The sequence below is a fragment of the Haemaphysalis longicornis genome, unplaced genomic scaffold (assembly GCF_048455015.1).
Source record: "Haemaphysalis longicornis isolate Haplotype H1 unplaced genomic scaffold, Haemaphysalis longicornis Haplotype H1 scaffold_1, whole genome shotgun sequence".
Lineage (NCBI taxonomy): Eukaryota > Metazoa > Arthropoda > Arachnida > Ixodida > Ixodidae > Haemaphysalis > Haemaphysalis longicornis.
Genome location: NW_027526203.1, coordinates 129,365,828 through 129,390,622, shown reverse-complemented (window position 1 = coordinate 129,390,622; position 24,795 = coordinate 129,365,828).

Genomic DNA, 24,795 nt, shown 5'->3' with positions numbered 1-24,795 from the left:
CCCCAAGCTGAACTCGTCACATGATTGAAGCGTTTTGTGCACGGGTTCTGTATCGGTTTAAAATGTCTTTTTCACTTTTTCACATGCCGCCGGCAGGAATTACCACCACCGCAAAATACGACCAGGCACCAGCGGAGCCACATCTGATACGGCGCTTTTTGGATAAACAGTGCGCGGTGCATGAGGGGCATGAGGGACCTAGCGCACCATCCTCCGCGAGCGGCTGCGAGTTCGCCGCCGATTGAAAGTCACGTGCTGCCCTGCAGCAACGCACACCACGGAAGGGCAAGGCCAAGCCGCCGCACAAATGCGGCCAGATTTTTCGTTCGCTTTCCCAGCCTTGAGCGGAGTGAGGGATTCAAGGTGTCAACAAAGCTTGCCCGTAGCAGACGGCAGTATGAACACCGCGATAGCGGAAGTACGTCACCGCCGAGGAGCGCAGCATCACGGGAGGGAAGGCTGACGCGCCGTCAACAGCGGAGAGTTAGTTGAAAGGAGGAGGAAACGCGGCGCGACGATAATGCGCGGTTTTTGATTTACGATTTCTCAGCTAATACTCATCGCTTTAACAAAATTATTGCGCGAGGAGATTGCTAATACATTGTCTTATTTGGTTCCATGTACATCCATGCATCGGCGGAAGGTATTTCAGGACCCCTTTAAGAAGTTAGACAGCTCTAACTACTCTATAGGCCAGTTCTCCTTGCACCACAATGCTGGCATCCCGATTTTTTCGTTTTTTTTTGCAGGCACCTCATTACTTGTAGGGCCCGAGCGGGCAGCACTGAACATCGTTTTGGGCGTGACCCAAGTGTCCATAGTTATTTGCTCAAGTTATTGCACCACACATGCAAAGCTATGTCGGCAATGTGACGCCCGCAAAGACGGGGAGCGGGCGCTCCTGTGCGCAGAGCACGCAGTGTCAGCAGTGAAGCCCCAACCACATGGAGCGATTTTGCAAGTGACTTGGGGAGCGACGCGACTAGCGACGAACCACTTTTCGCCGCGGACCAAGTCGCTCATCGAATCGCTCGGTTCTGGGTCGCCAGAAACAGTCGCTCGCCTCCCGGAAGTGGCCTCAGCGACTAGCCAATAGGAGAGCCCCTACGTAAGCACGCAACCTCCGGTTTTGGAAGAGAACGGGAGGGAGATTTGGCACAGACGGCGTTTGCGATGCAGCGGCAAATAAAGCTTTTGCATGGCAAAGCTTGTGTACATGCTAAAGCAGAAGCAAGAAGGCTCCCGCACACACTGGGTGAGACCCGTGTGGCGAAAACGACGTCAAGAAAGCGAATTCTTCACGGCGTTCATGTTGGAGCCGAGAGACGAGGCGCAGAAGGAAAACCGCTGAAAAGCGCGCGCTATCGCTAACCCAAACCAGTTTTAGAGATGCAATGAAGTGAAAAAGCAAGGTAGAAAGGCGTAATACTTTTTAGTCATGTTTTTAACTACAAATGAACACAAAAAATGTTTGTAAACAACCAGCGTACCAAGCGCGTTACTATGCGCAGTGCGACAGCATTGAAATCGCCGTCCTAAGTCGCTCGAGCCGTCGCTGCAGTCATGTGGTTGCCTCGGCGAGCGACTTCGGATCAGCGACTGCGGATCCTAGTCGCGTCGCTCGTCGCGTCGCTGGAAAAATCGCTTCATGTGGTTAGCGCTTTACTATCTCGCGCCGCATCGCTAACAGTTGTTTTCAGCGCTCTTGCGGCATGGCGAAAAGGCAAGCATGCGTGCGAGGGGAAAGCAACATATCGCAATGGGACACGCACCCTCGCTCCCGACATCTCAGCGGTGCATATCCGTGTCTTTTCCACGGCCGCTGACATGTGACGGCACCGGTATCTTCGGCCTAGCGTTCTGCGGTTCGTATTTCAATTATCCATGACTGTAAATGTGCGATGTCCCAGTCGTAGAAAAACTTCCGAAGTTCCTCGCTGTCGAAAAGAGGTCCTTGATCCGAGACCATGGTAGTTGTTATCCCGAGTTTTGCGAAAGTCTCTTTGAGCACTTTTATTACCGCGGTTGCAGTCGTTGTACTCATTTGTCTTCCTTGCACATACTTGGAGAACTAATCGACGATCAGTAGGTACATTTTCCCTTTAAGGTGAAACAAATCCATGGCAACCTGTTGACGTGCACGGCTGATGGGACACATTCCTGTCCAACAAAAGCTGCTGAGGGTTGCAATTCTGGTGTGCTTGGCATGTGTGGCAGCTTTTCACCATAGCTTCGATGTCTTTGCCCAGTGTTGGCCAATGCACACTCTGGCTTGCGAGGCACTTGCAGGCAACAATGCCGCGGTGTGCCTTATGCATTGTTTTGAGGACACTTGCTTGACGTGATGCCGGTATGACCAACCGCTGGCCATAACAGACGAAGCCTTCGGTTGTGAAAAGTTCACTTCTGATGTGAAAGAAAGGCTCTCCTTGTTGTCTCGTACGCAAGTTTCTGCGGTCATCTTTCCTGGATGTATTCAGTGATCTGCTGAAGGGCTGGATCTACTGACGTCGCCTTTGCGATTTTCCGCAGCTTGTTTGGATTTCTTCGCATTACGGTCAATACAAGAAGTTCTGGTTGATGATCAGCGGTTTCCACAATCGCTGATGCGTTTGGGGCTCTTGACAGCGTGTCCGCTACAGTCAGTTGCTTCCCAGATACGTATGTCAACGTGACGTCGTACGTCTGCAGACAAAGAAGAAGTCACTGAAGCCTCGGCGGCGTGTAGTAGATCTCTTTATATGCATTCAGGTTAGTGGCTTGTGGTCATGATTCGACGATGACGTGTCGTGCGATGGTGCAGTAGTGAAACCTTTTGCATCCGTATACGACGGCTAGTAGCTTCTTCTCGATTTGAGCGTATTTCTGCCGGGCTGCCATGAACGTGGCAGAAGTTTAAGCGACAGGTCGGCCTTGTTGCAATAAGACTGGTCCTATTCCGTGCGAGCTAGCGTCCGTTGAAATCGTGACATGCTTTGACAGATCAAAGTAGCGGAGCATGGGCGCTGTCGTCAACTATGACTTGATGAGGTCAACAGTGTCGTTGTGCTGCTCTATCTATACTCGGTTACAAATCAAGAACGGCACCACCTCATGTAGTGTATCACTCCGCCAAAGCGCCGGATCCGTGACGTGAGTGCGCGCGCGTTTTGAAAGGGGTTTGCTATGAATGCGTGATATCGTCTGCCTTGTCTCACGCAGTTCGTTTGTCGTCACTGGAGTCGTTTATAAGCATATTAAGTCCAAAAAATCACGGGAGCGGCTCACGCCATGTTCAAAATATTCCCAGTAACGCCCTACTTGCGCCGCGCGGAGAAACATCCGGCTACGGTGATAAGGCACAGCGGCAACTTCTGGTGCCGTTCTTAAGTTGTCACCGAGTATAGTGCCAGTGAACATCGGGCTTGAGTAGCTCCCGAAGTGGACTTGTAATATGGAAAAGTTCAGTATGAACTTGGTTAGGTAAGTCACCATTCCGAGAAATATAATTTGGAAAAGTTCATACTAAACACAAGATACACACTTACGAAAGCGCAACTATCAACTGGCCTTTATTTTCCGACCCTATCAGAAAACATTGGAAACAGTAACATAGAAAGAGAAACGTTCAAAATCACCACGCGTGACAGTGAGCGAGAGAGAGGGGAACGACGGCGCGTGTGGCCAGCTCTGAGTGAGACCACAAGAACAAGAGGTGACGACAACTATCAAGAATTGGACACAGATAGGGTTTTGCGTGGTGGTTTCCACTGTTTGTTTTTCTATGTTTCTGTTTCCAATGTTTTCCGATAGGGTCGAAAAATTAAGGCCAGTTTATAGTTGCGCTTTCGTAAGTGTGCATCTTGTGTTCCGCTGTGCTTTTTCTGCGTTAATTTCAATTTAGCGCAGTGTTTTTACAAGGCTCTATCAGTTCGGCGATGACGCCGTTTTGTTTTATAAGTTGGGTTCAGCCTCCACTTTGCTTTCTTAAGATCTCGGTACTCTTCGCGGTGCTGAAACGGTAGGAGTAGCCCCTTTCTTAAGTTGTATATCGCATAATCTCGGTAGTTTCCCAATTCCTTCGAACACATCCTGGAAGTCGCTCAGCACCTTTTGGAGTTTGCTTGTTGCTGAGCGCGAAGTAACAGTTACAGATACAGTTACAGTTGTTCGCTCCGGCTGAATTCTCGTCACAACGTTTAGAAGCTTGCAACCGTTGGCGCCCAAAATTGGCTTGAAAGGTTGCTTGACCACCAGGAATTTTAAAATGCATGAGGCCGCTTCATTTGCGTAGTTCAGTTCGCACTCAGCATCGATGGCAAGTGTCTGTCCGCTGTAAGTGGTTACTCTCGCACTTGTTGTAGTTTCTAATCGTGCCTTCCATTTGGTTATCAATACATTGATGTTTACGTCTGAGCCAGTGTCGAGCTGGAACGACACATCATCGCCTCTGAAGGATATCGTCTCCATCCACTCTGACGAGGACTTTACGTGAAGGAGATGGAGGCTCTCCAAAAAGAACTCTTGTTGGCTGTGTTGCTGCTCAGCCTCCTCGGGTAGCCCTACTCTTTGGCGTGAGGTATTGTTGCCTCGGTGCCCTTATCTACCCAAACTGGCAAAATGTCCGAACTTGCCACAAGTGCAGCAGTTACGCCCGTGGGCTGGGCATTCGCGCGGTTTGTGGGTTGTTCTACAGCGCTAGCACTTCTATCGCGGATTCTGCTGTTTAGGATGGGGTACTTTCGGAGCTGTTAATTGTTCTTGTTGCTGGTTCCACTTTCTCTATCTCTGTATGGCTTGCACATCCAGTTTAGGCGCTTCTAGCTCTCTTACCCGCTTCTTGTAAATTTCCGCTGCCTTGCAAGTAGTTACTATTTTGTCGAGCGTCAGGTCTCTCTGGCGAAGTAGTCGTTCCCTAAGTGCTTCATCTCTTAACCCTGCTACGACGCGGTCGTCAATGAGCCGTTAAGTTTTCTCTCCAAAGCCTCATTTTACAGCATGCCTTCGCAGGTCAGTTAAAAATCGTCAAACCTTTGGTTTTCTTTTTGTTTCATGCAGTTGAAGGCAGCAGACACTTGTATTACGTTTTTGTACGGCTTGTAGAGCACGTTGAACTGCTCAAGGAGGTACATAACCCGATCCTGCGGCTGCGCTGGGTCGGCGCTCGGTGGCTGAAGGAGAAACGTCTACGCGATGCGGCGACCGTGGGGACACAATACATGGAGAAGCAGCACTTTTCGGGTGGCGTTAGGCTTGGTAGCGTACTCACATGCTTGCACGTAGATGTATGCGTCTTGCCAATTTTCCCGGCTTTGTGGAGGGTTCTCGCCTGGCTCAAAGTTTGCAGGAAGCTGTATGAAAGCAGTGGCCATAGTTGCCGGCTCCGGTTTACTTCTGGCACCACATAATGTATACTGTTGTTGTGGGAGGCCAGACAGACGAGATCAGCCCAGTCGAGAACAGGAGTGGAACTGTTTATTTAGTGAAGAAGGTTGTGGTGGCCTTACATAGATGGCGGTGGCTGGAGCCCTATAGATAAAGGACGGTACTTCCAGCAGATGGCGGAATACGGAGAGGAGCGCGAGGCGGTTCGTACACAGACATAACAGAAGTGTAATTTGTAATGTTTGAATTGCTCCCCTTAGCATCGACAGACGCAACGGACGTGTGTTCCCAGCGCAGCGACGACGGCCCAGACGGCGAATGCGATAAGTCTTTCTTTTGTTTTTCTCTTACGGAGTGTTGCGACCGGGCGGGGGCACCCGATCCTTACTCCGTGTCCTCCAACATACGATGGGTAGCGTGTATGGTGCGAGCGGCCAGCCGGTGTTGCAGCCGTGAAGAAGTCCAGAGCAGTAGGGTAACGTAACTGTTTACTTCATAGCGAGAGGTGAGCCGAAGCCAAAGAAACATACAATGCCCCGACGGGCGAGGTAACAATACAGGACTAGAGCAGAGCGACCGCATGGATTCGCTGCTCAGGCAGGAATGAATATCAGCGTTTGTGCTGCTTCTATTTATACCCAAAAAACGCCCCCAAGAGTAACACGCCACGAAATCACAGACACACACACGTTTCCATAGTTCGCGAGTCATGGCTTCGCCCCTCGTGGCGTCCGAGAGAGGGAGAGAGTGTCCTTGAAAGGTGCCGGGGTCGCGCTATCTAAAGGTTGATCGTGCCGATAGCGAACCGTCTGAGCCGGGAAGGTCAGGCAGGTGCCTGAAGGGTGTGGCGCTGGCAGCTGCCGGAAGCACGTTGCAAAGCGAGGTGATTGACCCGGCATGGCGAGACACGAAAGTACGATTCACCGACACGCGGTCGCACATGGTCGATTCCCACGTGGTCGCTGATGCGGGAAAACACGTGGCGCTGGCCGATTCGTAACAGGAGGTAATGCTGTAGAGCAAATAGAAGTAACGTTTAGTGTTAGCAGTGTGGTTAAGCACTTTTTTACAGTGCACCAACAAAGGAAGATGCTGTAGGCAGCATCGCACGGTGTTTGTCCTTTCTTTTCGAGCGTAGCACGTGCGGGAGAAGGCGGCAGTAATTACTTTGTGGACGGCGGTCAGGTAGCTCCGAAACATGCCGACGAAGAAGAAGCCGGGCGTTGCGTGCATGAGGTGCAAGCGGGAGTATCCACTCGAGGATACAAGGTTCGAGACAGCTGAGGATGCGGAAGGGCAGGACTTCATGTGTAGAATGTGTGTAATGGAGTCGCGCCTCGACCGGCTGGAGCAGGAGAAGGAGCAACTGAAGGTACAGGTTGACGGGTTAGTGGAGGAGCTGAAAGCCGAACGGCAACAGCGGGAGGTGCTGGAAGGGAAGCTAGCCCAGGTAGAACGCGTGTGTGTGCCGAGAGATGCCATTCCGGAAAGCAATGGCGTACGCCACGGTGCAAGCGCACCGAGGGTACCTGGTTCCGAGGCGGGAAGACAAGGGGAGGCCAGGGCCGCCGAGCATGAGGCAGCGGGAGGACATGACAGCGCTGGTCACGGAGAGGGGCCTAACGCTGTCGTGGAAGAAGGGAAGGGTGTTGCGTCTTGTAGCGACCGCAGTCTGCTACTAGCGGGGCCGGTCGCCGTCGCTCCGTCGAGCCAGGACTAGGGGAGAGCTTAGAGCAAACTCAACGGGTTTATTTACATATTTACAGTGAGTTGTCGAGATGAAGACAGAAGACAGATCTTGGCGGGCCGCAGCACGCCCTTTTTGTTGACCCCCGATCCCTAGTTCCCTAGGTTAGGGATCCCCATACAAAACAATGCGGACCAATGGTGATGTGTACGTTCCTCGCTGTGAAGCACCGCCCTCGGGTAGGGACACGCCTTTCAGGTATGTCGGCAGATGCACAGCACACGCACACACACACACCCCCTTGCCACTCGTCAGGAGCCTGTAGTAGAGGGAAAGAACGGAAGACGCGCGGGCGCCGCGTATCCTTTTGGTGTCTGCCGCGCGCTGCGTTCCCAGGGAGCCTAACAGCACAGATTAACAAGGTTCGTGGAATCACTCCGGGAAGGGTTAATGGCTTGACCATTGCCACTGCCTTCTTCGCTGTGCTGCCGCCGCCACTGGGTCCCATTGTCCGGTCGTCGCCGTCTGGGCTTTCACGCGCACACGCGTTCAGTTGCTTAGGCCGGGGGAACCGGCGGCTGCTTAATCCCTTTTGGGGCAACAACACTCAACACCGCTCAAAAGCCGCTGTCAATCAGTGGCCGCCGCCGCGTTGCCGGCCTCCTTTCGTTTCCGTTGACAAGCGGTGGGGAGGTCGACCGGCGGGTGACTGACCCGCGCAAACATGGCGCCAGTAAGTCATAACAAGGGGTGGGGTACGGACGATTCGTCGAAAGACAATTCGTAATATGGCAATTCGTAATAGGGCAATTCGTAGCAGGGCAATCGGTCGCGTAGGGCAATTCGTCATAGGGCTACTCGTCTCTTGGGCATCTAGTCGCTCAGAAAAAAACTTTTTTTTTTACATTTCCAGGCTTACAGCATAACGGAATTCATAAAAAAGGGGCATGGTACGTGCTTGCATAAAAGATAAAGCTCAGAAGCCTTCCCAGCAAAGTCCAATTCTCCCTGAAGCTGACAGTGCACCGGAGGCTGCGCGTTCGCCAGACCAATCTTATCATTCAAGGCCGAAAGTTGAATGGAGCTTCTAGAACGAACTAACAAGACTTATGCGATAAAGTTCAGCAGCGAAATACTATGAAATAACTATATAGTATAAAAAAAGAGAGAACTGTAAAGCAAAGATTGTGACTGACGTCTCGAAGCTACGCGTTGTTAGAGTCTCAATTGACCACAGCCATGCACCAGACCCGACCGAGGTTAGCTGCCTGAAAATGCATTTAGAAATGAAGGCGAGCGCCGGTGAGAACACATGAATATTCGTTACTGTGTTTGGTGTTAGGGTAATTTTTATTGGATAGTTATCGCATACTGACTTTTAGTTGGAGGACGGGCGTCAGTACAGCAGATTCTTCTGGACGCGGCAGCAAACGTCACGCACAGCACCGCATCCTAGCTGCCCTCTACGTCAACGCTTCGGCGAACAGTTAGAAGGCAAAGGCAACGTGCAACATTTGTCTACGATGTTGTGTATGCCTAGGTCTTTGTTGTTTTGCGTAGTCTTAGAATGAATCACTACCAACTAGTCCAGTTCACAGCACTCCCAAACACACAAGAAACTTCTAATAGGGTGACGAATTGTCATCTTGACGAATTGCCCTATTACGAATTGCCCTATGCGACGAATTGCCCTACTACGAGTTCACCTGCTACAAATTGCCTTTCGACAAAATGTCCTACAGCCACAAGGGGTCGCCGCCGGGCAAGAGCTACTCAGAGGCAATCAGCGCGAAAGCTTCGGGGGCAAAAACACCTGCGCAGCCAAAAGAACCAAGGGAGCGGCGAGTCACCATTGTGGGCGACTCGAACATGCGCAGGGCAGAGGAGGTGATTACAAAGAGGGTAGGGGAGGACAACAGAGTTAATGCTAGCACGCTCCCTGGAAAGATGGTCAGCGTGGTGATGGAGAAGGCGAAAGAGCAGGTGTGGGACACAATGACAGAGAAGCACCTAGTGGTGATAAATGGGGGGCTTAAACGACGTGCTTCAGGGAAGAGGACGAAGCATAGCGAAGCAGGTGGCGAAGGGGGTCAATGAACTCCGGGCGATTTCGGACGACGTCCAGATCGCGGTCTGCACGGTGCCGGAAGTTGAGGGTGGAGGAGGCCACGTAGCAAGGGCAGTGATAGAAGCCAACAGGGGAAATTTGGACGCTCATTAAAGCAATGAATTTTGAAGTGGTTGACCTCAACCGGGAAGTGCACCGTGCGGGCCGGGGCCGGGCGTTTGTTAGGGAAGGAGTACATTTCACTGAGGGCGTAACGAAGCCGGTGGGGAGGCGACTAGCTGCGCGGGCGGTAGCTTTTTTAGGGGGCCAAGAACATCCCGGAAGCTGGACTAAATAACAGACATAGTGAAAATGCGGCAAGGACAAGTGATTGCGATCGAAGTCGATTGTACAGCGCAACGGAAAGTACCAAAGCTAGCACACAGGGCGCACAAAAGCTTAGAAAGGGGCATGAGGTAGCAATGCAGGCGAGCGAGGAGGCAAGCGACGTCCCCCCGGTGACCGACTCTTATCCCAAACATCGGAAAAGAATCAACCGAAAGAAAAAGCGTGGGGTGACTAAGATTAACTACATAAACATGCGCGGTGGCAGATCACGGGAAAAATGGTTACAGGTTCGCGGTCAACTAGAAGAAGAAAAAAAAACTGAAGTATATGCCTTTACAGAAACTTTTCTTCGAGATTTAGAAGAGCCCCCAGCAATGCATGGATATATATGACAAGGCTGTAACAGAACGGTAGGTACTAGAAGGGGGGGGGGGGAGGGGTCGGCATGCTTATTCAACAGGGGGGAGCCAATTGGCACAGAGTAAACGAAAACTGCGAAGAACATATGTGGGTTAAGGGCATGATAACGGGAAGAGAAACACTGTTGGGAGTCGCTTATCTGTGGTCAGGGGGTGACAGGGAGGTTAGAGAAAAAAATGAAAAACTGGTAGGCTGCATTAAGCGGGACCTCGATCAGTTAAGACAATAGGGAGAAGTGATTCTAGTGGGAGACACGAATGCCCACATTGAGGACCTGGACGGATACACAGACCGCAGGGGCAAACTCGTACTAGATATGTGTGAAGAACATAATCTCATTGAAGTAAACAGAGAGAATAAATGTGAGGGACAAATTACTTGGGAACGAGGGGGAAAGCAGTCCAGTATAGACTACAGCCTCCTTTCAGAAGGAGTGTATGAAAGGTTGACTCTAATGGAAATAGTTGAAATAGGCGTCAACAGCTTAGGAAGTGACCATAAACGGATAACATTGACTTTTGGAAAAATGGAAGGTCAAAACCAGAAAACGGTGGTACACGACTTGAAATTAAACGATCAGCAAATGGCTAATATTGCCAAAAGCCCGGAAACGAAAATCGAGAGACAACGTACGAAAGATTGGGAATACAGCGAACTGATTGGTTTCATTCAAGGAAAGATAAGGAACGCGAAAGAACGCAACTACTGGAAAGGAAAAAGAAAACCTAGAAGCTGGTTGAACAAGGAAATCAAGGAAGCTACAACACAAAGGCAGCAAGCCTCGAGAGAGCACAGGGAGGCGAAGCGAGTGGGAATGCAAACCGAAGAAATAACTGAAATGGAATTGGTACCGCCTTAAGAAGCTGGAAGTACAAAAACTTGTACAGCAAAAACTTAAACGAGAAAGTGAGCGATGGGTCTCAAATATACGGGCAAAGGATAAAGGCGCGCCGAGAAAGTTTTGGAATCATGTAAAGGAACTATGGAAAAAGACCGAAGAAGTACAGCGTCATGTCATAAACGGCGAAGGCCAGGTACTAAAAGGGGAAGAAGCGGTATTTCACATACGCTCAATGATACAAGAGAAGTTCAGAAGAACGGAGAGAGGGCTACAGCATTCAGGGAGTGGGTCAAGCGAAGTGCGTACAGATAGAGAGCTGAAGTTGGAGAGTCTAAACTGGAAAAAAGCCGACGAAAATGTTCCAGCTAATATGGCAACAGGGACGGATGAAATTCCTACACGGCTGGTCAACCTACTGGGTGCAAAAAGCAAGGCACAACTGATTCGAGCAATCGAAAAAGTGATAAAAACTAAGCAAGTACAGGACAATTGGCGTAAAAGCAGGATGAAGATGATATATAAAGGTAAAGGAAACAGGGCTGATGCCAATTCCTACAGGCCTATTACAGTTACCTCAGTGGCATACAGGCTGGCAATGCAAGCCATAAAAGCGGAACTAAAGACGTGGATAGAGGGGAACAGCATACTGGGAGAACTACAAAATGGTTTCAGACGAGACAGACGCTTAGAGGACAATTTATTTGTCCTAACCCAATGCATAGAGGTGTCAATGGCTCAGGAGCGACCAGTATGGATAGCATTTCTCGATACAAAGGGAGCCTACGACAACGTAGATAGAGAACTTCTATGGAGCATACTTGAGCGGGAGGGATTAGGCCAGGACTTTATACAGCTGTTGCAGGGAATTGACAATGAGAGCGAGGTGAAAATTACCTGGGAGGACCAAAAGTGCACGGAACCGGTAGTCACAAATAGAGGTTTAAAGCAGGGTTGTCCTCTGTCGCAATTGCTGTTCATGGTGTACATGGCTAGACTAGAAAGAAAGCTTGAAGGCAGTAAAATAGGTTTCAATCTATGTTATAGCCGCAAAGGACAGGAAGTGGAACAACATATCCCGGGACTGATATATGTAGATGAAATAGTACTACTAGCAGATAGCAAACAGTGTCTGCAACAGCCCACAGATATCTGTGGGGAAGAAGCCACTGAACTGGGGTTAGAGTTTGGCACATCAAAGTCGGGAGTTCTAGTTTTTAATGACAACGCCCGTAACGAATCGGTATTCGTTCAAAAAGCAGCAATACCGTGGGTAACGGAATACAAATATCTGGGCATATGGTTAAACGAAGGTCAGACGTATCTAAAAACTCATGAGGATCATTGAAGAATGAAAGGCAGAAGAAACGCCTCTATCATGAAGCACAGAGCACTGTGGGGATGTAACAGATATGAAGTAGTGAGAGGAATCTGGAAGGGAGTAATGGTACCAGCACTCACCTTTTCAAACGCCGTAGTGTGTGTCAAATCAGAGGTTCAATCAGGGCTAGAAGTAAATCAGAGGGCCGTAGGTAGATTGGCACTAGGAGCACACAGTAAAACAACAAATGAGGCAGTGCAGGGAGACATGGGATGGGCATCCTTCGAAGTGAGAAAAGCACAGAGCAAAATATGTTTTGAAGAACGACTTAGAAATATGGATGATTAGAGATGGGCGGCCAAAGTGTTAACGGTATCTTTAAATGAAAAGCGTGGACACACAATGGAGGAAAAGAACCAGAAGGCTCAGGACAAAGTATATGAAACCTGGAAGTGCAGGGGAAACGACCAAGGCAATAAAAAATGAAGTGAAAGAAACAGAGACAACGACCTGGAAAAAGAGGATGGATGCGGAGAAGTGCTTATACAAAAATGAAATGAAAGAAACAGAGACAACGACCTGGAAAAAGAGGATGGATGCGAAGAAGTCCTTAGATATCTACAGGATCGGGAAGTACGAGATCACAAGGGAAAAATTATTCGATAATACCAAAGGGAGTGCATTGCTTTCTGAAGCCCGAGCGGGTTGCTTGCGGACAAAAACGCTTATCCGCCAGCCGGTACAGGAAGAACTATGCGCAGGCTGCGGAAATGAGCCAGAAACCATGCGACATATTGTAACGGAGTGCAAAAGTATCCGTCCAGTCCTCAGTGATGGAGCCATCAAGCTTCCGGAAGCTCTTGGCTTTAAGGTTAGCGGAAAAGTGAACTGGACAGCAGTAGAGGTTCGTAAAAGAAGGTTAGAATGTTGGTGGGAAAAGAGCAGAGAACAATCTGGGAAGACATGCGAACAAAGAAGTCAGACTAGCACAAACATTTCGTAAAAGTATTTTCTTTTTATTTTGACATTATTTTTTATTTATTTTGTTTGTATTTTTTTGGCGAGGTGATTATACAGTGGCGCTGCGACTAAGGCCGCTGTGCAACGCCACCCCGTTACAAAGGGGAAGCCACTAAGCATCATCAGAGGCTGGTGGGCACCTTCCCTGCTACTTACTCGGGGATTTTTCTTTTTACATGCAAAGCATCTCTTGCTCTCGGCTCCGCCGTCCGTCGTCCGTCGTCCGTCGTCCGTCCATCCACCGGCCCAGGAAGACACCGGCAACACTGCCGCTCCAGGAGCCCTTTACGGGGAAGCGCGCTTGTCTCGTGCCGGCCCAGGAAGACACCCGCAACACTGTCGCTCCAGCATCTCATGTTCGGGGCTATGTCCCTCCCTTGTTGTGGCGCCATCCACACCCCCACTGCGCATGCTCGGCTCATCTCGGGCCTGCCCAGGACGACACCGGTAACACTGTCGCTCCAGGAGCCATTAAAGGGCAAGACACCACCGGGCGTTCAGCAAGCCGAGCATGCGCAGTGGGGGTGTGGACGGCGCAACAACGACAAGGGAGGGACATATCCCCGTCGCTTCTAATAAAATTACACCATCTTCCCGTAGGGAAACCTTGAGTAGTACGCGAAGCAGCCATGGGTTCAACGCACTTTGCCATTTCGTAGTTCCGGTAAGTGAAAAGTGTGGTAGTTACCATGGAAACCGAACTGTAAATATAACGGTAGCTACGTACCTCAACCTAACGGAAACGACGAACTGAAAACTAATGGGCACTTGAATCGACCCCATGGCTGCTTTGCATACTGCTCAGGGTTCCCGTCCGGGAAGATGGTGTAATTTTTGTTAAGGAGTGGTCAGCCTGCTTCCAGGTGCGCAAGGGCCTTTACAGAGGGGGGATAATAATGTGACTCCTGCCATTACGCAGCTTTGCTTTGAGGTTCTTGGGGAGGGGGGAAGGGGGAGGAAAGGGGCCCAAAACTGTCTGACTGGGGGGTTGTCGACACCTTATCGGGCCCATTACGCAAGATTATGCAGGAACTCATAGCCAGCGATCCCCTTACCCAGAGGGTGCCTGCCCTCTCTCCCTGTAAGATGATACCGGTTGACCAATTAGCCGCGGTCAGTGGGCCACGTGGGACGTGACGTAGTGGCCCCGCCAGGGGAAACTCGCTCGCGGCCGCGCGCGCCGTGGTCACCCGAGAGGGACTACGGAGCCCCGACTCCGTCAAGTACCGTGCATGCTGCCGGCTTCGGAGCTTCGGCTTGAAGTGACCGCCGTATTCCCACAAGCGCGAGGTCGGCGTTCGTGATTTGATGCCTGAGCGGGTGATTTGAGTTGTTATTGGTTGCTCTGTCAGTGTCGTGTTCCGTTGCGGTTAACTCCGGAAATTATCACCCCAGCACTTCTGCGGCTTACACCGCTGGCTTAACAGCTGCTGATTCCCTTCCCCGCGCGGTCGGGCTTTGTGGCTTGAGGCGTATGGCTTGCAGGTACCTCCACCTCTGCCTAAAGGCTGGTGGTTTTGTACCAGGCGTGATTGTTGTACCGCGGAAAACCACGAATTAAAACAAGTGTTGAGGGGCTACTTCCTCTTCTCGGAGTGACTGCACACGAGTGGCGAGGGCCGACCCTGCCTTGCGGATGTGCTCGCTCGAACCCATGGTGGGTACTTTGGCAGCCTGCGCTGCATTAGAGAGGTCAGTCCACATAAGTTGTTCGTTTGATTTTCGGATGTGAGCACGCGTTGGTGCTACCTGTGTTCCTGTGAGGTGGCACGTTATCGCCGTTATCGCCGTTGCCAAAGCAACAAAGTTGTGCTCACGTGTTGGTTTGTATTCATAGCTTTGCTATCGAAGCTGCTCACGGCTTGGTACAAGAAAAATACTTAATGCTCCCGCTTTTGGAATGGAAAAGAGTTTGAAATTGCACGGTACGGGGGGAGCTTAGCAGCGTCGCTTGTTTGTGCACCCCGCGTACCGAGATTAGTTGTCCCCGCTTGCTAATTTTATTAGTGGGCCTGATGGAGGCGGAAAGCAAAAACGCCCGTGTGTTCGAGATTTCGGCGCACATTAAAGATTCCCAGGTGGTAAAAATTAATCTGGAGCCCACCACTACCGCGCGCCTCATCGCATGCGCGCCTCATCAACCCCACAATCAATCAATCAATTTTATTAGTGGGCTCCTTGTTGGACAGCAGCATAACATTCCTAACAATTAAACTGCCGCATTTTGCTGCGTCATCGAACTTGTATACCCTTCGCACTGCATGCCGGGTTTTTTTTCTGCGACCGCCCACCCAAGGCGCGCTACCAAATCCTCATTTTTAGGGCGAATACGTATTTGCAGGAATGGAATATATTTTCCCTCTACGTTGGTGTATCGGGAGTATATTGGAAATTTTACTGTGTACGTTGCTATGAAGGGAACACAAGGAACACAGGATTTCGCTGCTGAACGTGGTAACGACAATTTTATTGATTGCGGCGTCATCCGCATTTATATATTCTTACTCGGACAATATGAAAGCACCAACGCTGCTGTAACTGCGAATTTATAATGAGTTTAAATAAATTTGAAGGCAATTTCCACGTTTTTCGACACGTTCAAGATGGTTCTGTCGCGATGTTAAGTTGTAAGAATTCAATGTATGCGGCCGGGTGATGAAATATGTTCCGAAATGTTCGTTTAGAAGCTTAACAGCACATTTTTATTAAACACAATGCGATTCGCAAAATGTCTGCCGACTCTTCCCTTCTTTTGTGGTTTGCTTCTGTCGCCGTCGGTGATTTGGCCGCACATTCGAAAAAGCGCTCGTTGACCTCAAGGTTTCGTATACAAGCTTGCGCACCGTCTCACTCCCCCCCCCCCCCCCCCCCCCCTCTCCCTTCGCCGAACTCTTTTGCACTTCAGCCCGCCCTGTATAGACACACGGACGCCTTTGCCCGAATCTCTGCGACGGAGGTCAGCAGGCCAGCGAGGTATAGTCGCACACGACGAACTGTGCGCCCTTTCCCTCCGAGCAGAGAGAGAATAAACTTTAATGGTGCAAATCAGCGAACCGTTCTTGGCGTTAACGAACCTCGCCCCAGCTAGAGCAGTTCTCCATCGCATCACCAGTCGCTACTGCAACTAACAAAACTATAATAAATAATTTTCGAAACCACACGTGACGCTTTGCCGACACTTTTTTTCCCGCGCTAGCTGAGAAACTTAGTAACCGCACCAGACGCCTGGCGCCTGTGGGGGTGAAGGGAGCCGCGAGGCGGCGCCGCCGCGCTTGCGCCCGTTAGTGGCAAGAGATACGCAACGGTTCATTTAGGAGCTCGCTCATAATTTAAATGCTAGACAAAGCTTCCCCCTTTGCTCTCTCTGCGCCCACCCCATCCCTCTTTTCTTGTTGGAAACAAAGAACGCTTTCATTTCAAGGTGCTCGAAATAATTCCTTAGCCCTCCACTACGGCATGCCACATAGCCAATGTGGAGCTGCGCTCGTAAAACACCGAAATGATTTTTTCTTGCTTCATGTATTGGTATCATTTTGTTATCGGCCTGACTGTGGCCGCATTGAGGATTACCACAAAATGGAATGATTCATGTGGTTTACACACATAAAGCGAGGTTGAAATTCGCATGCTCTAAGGAAAGGCAAACTGAGTGGGAATGCGGAGGATACGTTTTAGTGGTGGTTGTGAGAGTGAGCGGGGGATGTGAGGGGTGAACGCTATAGTGCGAGTACGTGTGAGTGGAGAATTCGAGTGCTGAGCGCGAGTGAGCGTGAGTGGCCAATATGAGTGGTGAACGCTAGTGCGAGTACGTGTGAGGGGAGAATTCGAGTGCTGAGCGCGAGTGAGTGTGAGTGACCAATATGAGTGGTGAGTGCGGGAGGCGAATGCGAGTGGCGTGCGGGAGCGCGAGTGCTGAGGGCGCGTGGTAAGCGTGAGCGCGAGAGAGTGCGAGTGGTGAGGTCGAGTGGTGAGTGTGAGCGCGGGTAAGTGCGAGTGGTGAGGTCGAGCAATGAGCGTGAGCACGAATGAGTGCAAGTGGTGAGGTCGAGTGGTGAGCGCGAGTCAGTGCGAGTGGTGTGGGCTTTTAATGAGCGTGAGCACGAGGGAGAGCGAGTGGGGACGACGAGTGGTAAGCGTAAGCGCGAGTGAGTGCGAGTGTTGGGGGCGATTGGTGAACGTGGGCGCGAGTGAGTTGTAGTATGTGACAAAGATTGGTGAACGTGAGCGCTAGTGAAAGTGAATGGTCAAGGTGGGTGGTGAACGTGAGTGTGAGTGGTCACGGCAAGTGGTGAGCGTGAGCGCGAGAGAGAGTGGTGACGACGAGTGGCGAGCGTGAACGAGAGTGAGTTCGTGAGGGAAAAATAATTTTACTTAGTGTGAGTGAGTGGCGTCCAATTTTGCCGGGATGTGGGCAACATCAAAAGAAGCGCCCTCGGGCATCGCAGGTTGAGGGGAAGGAACCCGGCACTTTTCTCTTGCAAAATCCCTCTTGGTCGCTTTCTCAGTCGTGGATAGGTGGCGTAGCCTGCTGTGAAAATCTGAACTACTCTCAAGACGGTGTATGTAGGAGTATGCAGGTGTATGTAGGAGTTCACTTCGGCAAGCCCCCAAAATGGGCAGGCACAGCCTGGAAGGTCGAACAACACTAAGAAAATGAAATCATAGATAACAAGGGAGAAACAAAGAACCTCTGCAAGCAATCAATATCACTTTAAAAATAAAACGTTTAAGATGCCATAACCACGCTGCACCTGACCTTTTGATTCCTTTCTGCATTTTCGCGTTTCTTCGGGACATTGCAAACTGACCGGTGGGGAGAGGAGATAGCGACAGAACCGTAATTATTGTAGTGCTTAATGATAGTCGGAGTTTGTGGTTCCAGTATTGCACCTTCCTGTCCTTGACCTGGAGCACTTTTGCGGAGGAGAGGGCGGCCCCTCCTTCGGCTACCACGGCTACCCTTTCCCCACTGCGGACGCCACTCTGCCCGCAGTCCTGCGGCGTAAACAGACGTGCCGTCTTATTTGCATGGAAATGAGGGCGTTTATTGTTAGGAACCGTTTCAGTCCATACGGTGACATCACCGGAGGAGCCCCCGTTCGTAACAAGCAGCTGGTGCGAAGAAGGCGGGTCTGAGGGCGGGGCGTGACCTCCTTCGGCAGCCATCCAGGAGCCCCCACGCCTCGCTGACCACGCCCAGCGGCGGCGCGCAAGAACGGCGTTCTGGCGCGCGCGTTCTGGGGGCGGGTGTGGGGGGCGCTCTTGGCGAGCGCCTTTTAGTAGTGCCGCTCAATGAAATATTGGCCGTGTGCGGCGGCTCCATTGTCGCGGATCATGGGAAGCAGCAAGTCTTTCCTCATCGAAGACATCCTCCGCGATGACTGGACCACGGCAACAGCTTCCAAGCGAGGTACGTGGCATTGGCCCTCACGGCTACCACAGTTGACACATGATTCCGAAGCTGGCATTGGGCACGTCAAAAACGCTACTTCAAGACACCAAGGAAGCGAAGCAATTTTGTTCGAAACACGTAACCTTGCCTCAGTCTCTGAAAAAAATTGGAAATTTGTTCTTCTAATGAGCTAGATAATAATTTCCTTAAATATGACACCTATTGATTATCCTGTCAACGCAGAAAAAAATAATGCCTTCGTGCAGAGTGACTGAGAGTGACTGCACTTCGTTCACTATTTTGATGTTTCGTTATTCGGACAACACTCCCGGCCATCTGCCGTCGTTTTCCGGATAGCAAACTATCAGGTGACGAAATCGGATTCACGCCCACCGAAGGGCAAAGAACAAACTCACTCAAGTTCCCCCAATGACGAAGTTCAAACGAGTTGCTAACATTTATTTGCTTTTGAAGTGTATGGATTCATGCCGCACCAACCGGAAACAGTCTGTGAGTAGTGGTCTAGCGTATAGTTCTCACACCCTTAATCTGGTTTAGCATAAGATCCACGTTGTAAACAGAACAATTTTGCAAAAACGCTGTGTTTATTTTATGCAGAATGACATCCATATAAACAAGCGGATCGACGTTTTTTATAGCTCTGTGGAACACACGCGGAGCGGGCACTTATATGCGCATGTGGGATGGCATTCCACTGAAAATGGTGGAATAGTGTTCTAAATACACTGTAAGAAATCGCCGCTGGTCCACCAGAACGCTCCGGAACGACTAATCAGCTCCACAAAAGCTGCTACTTTGGCGATTTACGAGGCCCAGCATGTGATTAGAGTAAAAAATAGAATCTGCGCTTGGGCTACAGCTCACTTTCACGCCTTGCGCTGTTGCCCAGCGCCATTCTATTAACGCGAACCTTTTTGTCTCTCATTGATGGCGTATGTCGCGCGGAAAACGCACTGCAGGAAAGCCAACTTCCCCTGAAGGCGAAGATGGTCGTGGGTGAAGTGAAACAAAAGAAAACGCTATCCGTAGTCGGAATCGAACTTGGGTCCCTCGCGTTATGAAGCCGACATATGTTTATGATTGCGCCATCCGGAACCTTTTTTTTTTTCTTTATTACCTTTTTTTTTCGCACGCCACGTCACGGATAGATTAAAAAAATCATCGGCTGAACTTTGCCGGACGGGAAAACTTCAAATAAATATCAAAAGTTCACAGTTCTTCCAGAACAGGTAACCATTCCCGAACGGTCAAAGCAGTTTGGATTCGGAGAACGGTGCATGGGCGTGCAAAATTAGAAAAATCCCGCCCCCCACCATCCAACGACGACGACGGTTGAATGCTTCGCGCCGCGAAATAACATGGCGAAAGGTCAAAGTCAAAGCCGCCCCTGTCAGAAGTCTGAACTTCGCGCGAGTCGAAGTCAAAGCTTAACGAGTCAGTGTCCAAACCGCCTGCTAGTCATAGTCCAAACTCAGACGACAACCAAGGAACACCTCACGAGAAAGCTTCGCGTTCAACCATCGTCGTCGTTGACCGGAGAGGTGCAGCTTTTCTTTACTAGATAATCGCATGCCGGTCCTGGTTATTCGCCAAAGTCGCAGATTTTGTCGCGCCGATAGGTCGTTCTGAAGCATTGTGGTGAAGCGCACCTACGGCGATTTCTTAGAGTATACCTTTAGAGCGAGAGTAATATATCTCGATGAAACAAGGAATTTAAAGAAGATTTAGTTCTTGTTTCAAGCTCTTACCAATTCTAAGGTTATGTCAAAGTTGGCAGTGAAAGTATGAAAGTCTTGCTTCAAGCTCGTATTACTTTACACTTGCAAGTTTGAAAAATCAGGAATTTCACTTTATGCTTCCTATTCTACGAACTTCGAGCCTTCCTAATATTTCAGCCAGAATACCCAGAAACGGGCAACAATTATTTTAATCGAGTTGCAGCACACAAGTCCGAACGCCTGATTATCAGTCTTTATTATAAATAATAGATTGGAAGGTTAGAAGAAGAAAATTTATGATATTGTAGCAACTTTTTATTGGCAGATGCAATCAGTAGGCTGGAACACAGCTGTATACGCTAACTATGTTGACAACACAAATATATTAAAACTTTTCGTCCATATGCATACTAAAATTCAGTTTGATTTTCTGGAGTCTGTTTGCTGTTGTCTTAAACACTTATGTTCCTAAACCCTGTACAAGCTATCTGTACATTTCGTTTCGGCCATCAGGTAATACATACACAGCAGCAACTAACATTCAGGTTTACGTAGCGTTTTCCTGTTTTGTTGCAAACTGTACAGCTTACTATACACAGAAGCCACTGACAGTTGGAAAAACAAGCACGCAGCAATTGCATTGCATTTGCATCACCGATACAGAGCCAATATTCGCTGAACAGGCCACTTGTAATATCCCATGTCGACAATAAAGGTGTCCAACGCTCGTAAAGTTAAGTGCCATGGTAATACATAAATCACATACGGCGCCATCCGTAAACTTTATTTTTTTAAATAGCAACATTAATTAATTTCGCAAAATGCAGCAGAAATGAAATTATGTGAACACAAACAGCCGGGAAAACATATGGCGTCTACCGTCTAGTGATCTGTTTCCTTCAAAGCAAGAAATAAAATTAGCAGAAGCAGCAGTTTAAGAATTTATTCGTATTCGAACTTCCACTTCAACCCCAAACTTACCTTCAGCCCTTCTGGAACTTTGCCTCTAACAAGACCGATGTACATATATTGGTGATACTCTTGTTCCGAACAGTTTGGATTCGCGCATTAGGTAACGAAAAAAAAAAAAACAGTTCCATCCAAATGTATGATGTTTAATGTACACGTTATTCGGAATTTTCGTACACCACTATGGTAATCATTGGGCGCGCTATACGCTAAACGTAGCATGCCTTGTACACCGTCCATGCTGCCGAGGTGAATAGATGAAGCCTGCACAGGTGTATCGCTAAAATTGGATCGATGCTTGCGTGAAACACGAACGCCTTCAGAATTTAAACGAAAGGAGACGCGAGAACGCTTCTGACTTGCTGAACAAGCGCTCGCATTGGGCCTCCCAATCTCATCAGCATTTATTAAACCCTTAAGGACCCCAGAGTGGTATTACATAAGGGAAGGGGGGGGGGGGGGGGGGGGCATAGTCGTCATAGTACATATGTGGCACAAGAAAAATACGGTTCGAAACATGGTTCATTAGAAAATTTATACAACAAGATTGGAGAATTTAACAACCAAAATAATAATAAACTAAAAAAGGCAGCAGCGGCAAGTCTTGGGGATTATATGAAATTAAAGGCTAAGGTGAATTCTTTGAATTTGGCCGGATTGCGCTCACGGACAACACAGTGTGGCAGCTTGTTTCATTCGTCGATGGCACGTGGTAGGAATGACAGATTGAATGCGTTAGATGAACCATGCAATCGTTGAATGCTCATGGAATTGAACAGACGGCGTGAGTAACGGGATGGTGTGAGCAGGAGGGAAGTGCGGAGATGGTGAAAGTGATAATACAGTTTGTGGAGGAGGCATATCTGTCCAATTTCACGTGTCTAGTTGTCAGGGAGGGGAGGGAGAGGGACGCTTTTTTGTCGGGGACGCAGAGATGCCAATCATATTTATCATATTTAGAAGTGATGAAGTGGACTGCGCGGTTCTGGAGTGATTCGATGGCATTGATTAGGTACGACTGATGAGGGTTCCAAATTGCAGATGCGTATTCTAGCTTTCTTCGTATGAAGGTCTCGTATGCCATTTTGCGATGGTTGGGGGCGATAATGAAAGGTTTCTCCTAATGTAACCAGGCGCTGGAGATGCTTGCAGGTTATAGGTTTGTGGTTAACAGAATTTCCAGGTATCGGTATGATTCTACTAGTGAAACGCAATTTGACCTCAAGGTGTATGTGTAATTAAACAAGCTTTCCCTTTGTTCGGCTGTTCTTTCATACGTGGTCGTTATCCAAATGCATTTTCATGTTTGTTCACGAGTTTAAGTAATGGCACACTCGACCAGTAAGTTCTTACCGAATATTGGCCACATTACGCCAGAAACGAAAACATGCATACAGGACGCTTGCCGAAATTTTGGTCTGCTGCCGAGTAATTAGAGGATTTTTGGCGACGCCGCTGTGCTAAATAAATCCTGCGGAAAGTAGTTCACTGAAGGCTGTTGCGGTTGAGAGCGGTTTTTCAAAGTTGGAACCACGAGGACACATGTGTCGCTCGCACTTCGGTGGTGCGCCCTCTCAGGAGTGTCAACACCACATTCCTCCTTCGTTCGTTCGGCATTTTTGCGGTAAAGCAGATTTAGAGCGCGGAAGCGTTCCTCTTGCACACCGTCGTGACTAATATAGTTCTCAGTAGACCATCTCCGTTGACCCTCTAAAGGCTATCTAACATACACATAGCATTTGCATTGGGTGCATGCAGTTAAAACTTTTGTGCATTTCTGTGCTTGATTTCAGGTACCTGTTCTTGAACTCAAGAACCACTATATAACATACAAACTACCCTTGAAACACGGCTCTGCTGTTTCCAATTCAGAGGCACTCCACAATATGGCGGTGGCCGGACGTGCTAGAACGCAAAATGGTTCATTTCGCATTCGAAAGCAACTCTAGTACAAGGCTCAATATGATATATTAAGCGCGGCTAGACCAGAGTGCAGTTCCAGTGTTTTCGTTTGAGTCGAAACTCGTACTTTATTCTCTAGTGTCTAAAAACGAAACTTCGGTCCTGCACAGTTTCGTAGTCATTATTCCATCAGAGCAGAGCACAGGGCAAGCAATGTGCATTTCCTCAGAAGTTTTGTAAAGTAAGCGTGTTTATTGCCTTGACACGAATTTTATTCTTGCGTTTGTACCCCCGACGCTTGGCGGCTACATGCAAGGTAACGATTTATTTACACTTCAGTATCATAAAGAGTACGGTGCCTGAACTGCACCAGATCTGGACACAGGCAGCATGCACGACGGCACGCACACGAACCAGACGACGCATGCAAAAATGTGATTGCCTGCTCACCAGACCCCTCCCATGTAATCGCCACTATTACGGAAACGCAAGCGAAGCTCAGTGCATTTCTAACGAGATCGCGAAAACACGCTCCTCTGACACTCAGCGAGCCAATCGGCGAGCTACATCGCCCACGCGAAGGTCACTCCAGCAACGAGCAACGAGACGCGCAACGTATACGACCCAGAAGGCACCACGTGCCTGGCACCCGTTCTTCCTGTCCAGACGTACACGAACGGAACGCTGAGAGCGCGGAACGAATGGAGCCAATACGTACATTTTCCGCACGTGCTGTCCCGGCCCCGGTCCACGCAACCAACGACATCGTATCCGGATTGGTGGACAAGGCCATGAAGAGCGAGACGCATGGCGCACGAAACGCACCATACGTGGCGAAAGACAGCACACCAAGGTTAAGGGAGTTTCCCAGGACAAACGAGACGCGCAGCGCACTAAACGCACCACAGGTGACGAACGAGATCCAAATTGGACCGGTGAGCTGACCACGGCGAACGAAATGCACACCGCACGGAAGGCGACCAAGCCAGCAACCACGGAGGAAACCGCTATTCGCGACATCCTCCGCTCCCGCTTCGCTATCCGGACTTGGCCAGCGAATGTCACAACCGCAGAAATCAGCCTTACCACAAGCAAAAACGAAGACCCAGCGCACGTGGTTCAACCCTACCGGAACGTACGAGCTCTCCGGCACCCGCTGCTCCAGCCCTAGTCCAGCAAACGAACGACATCCCACTCGTGCAGGTAGGTCCGTCAACGAGCAATGACACGGCCAGCGCATGCGGCATGTCTGAGCCGGAACGAACAAGATCCCCGGCACCCGCTGCTCCGATCAAGACTCACCCGACAAACACCAACCGCGAGCAAGCGGACTCGGGACGAACGGAACGCTTTCGAGCCTGCTCGTACGGGATGGATGCCGATTTTAGCACTCTCGAAACAACGGGCAAGAGACGAGAGTTTGAGCGACGGCACGGACACGGCAAGAACGGCCACGAATGAACTCGATCCAGTCGAAGGCATCGAATGCTCTAACGATGAAGACATGCTTGCGACACCAAGGAATGTGGGACCGAACGGACGAGACGAACTACGCCCGCTTTCCCACCACAACGGTTTCACATCCGAAGCAACCACGGCGCAACGAGCACGGAGCCGCAACGACTTTGACCCGTCAGCCACGCCACCCTACGACAACGCCACGCTACCGCACGCTAAACGAAAAGCCAAACGGATCCCGCACCATACACAACACACACACCTCAATTGAAGCAACGTCCTCAACGCGC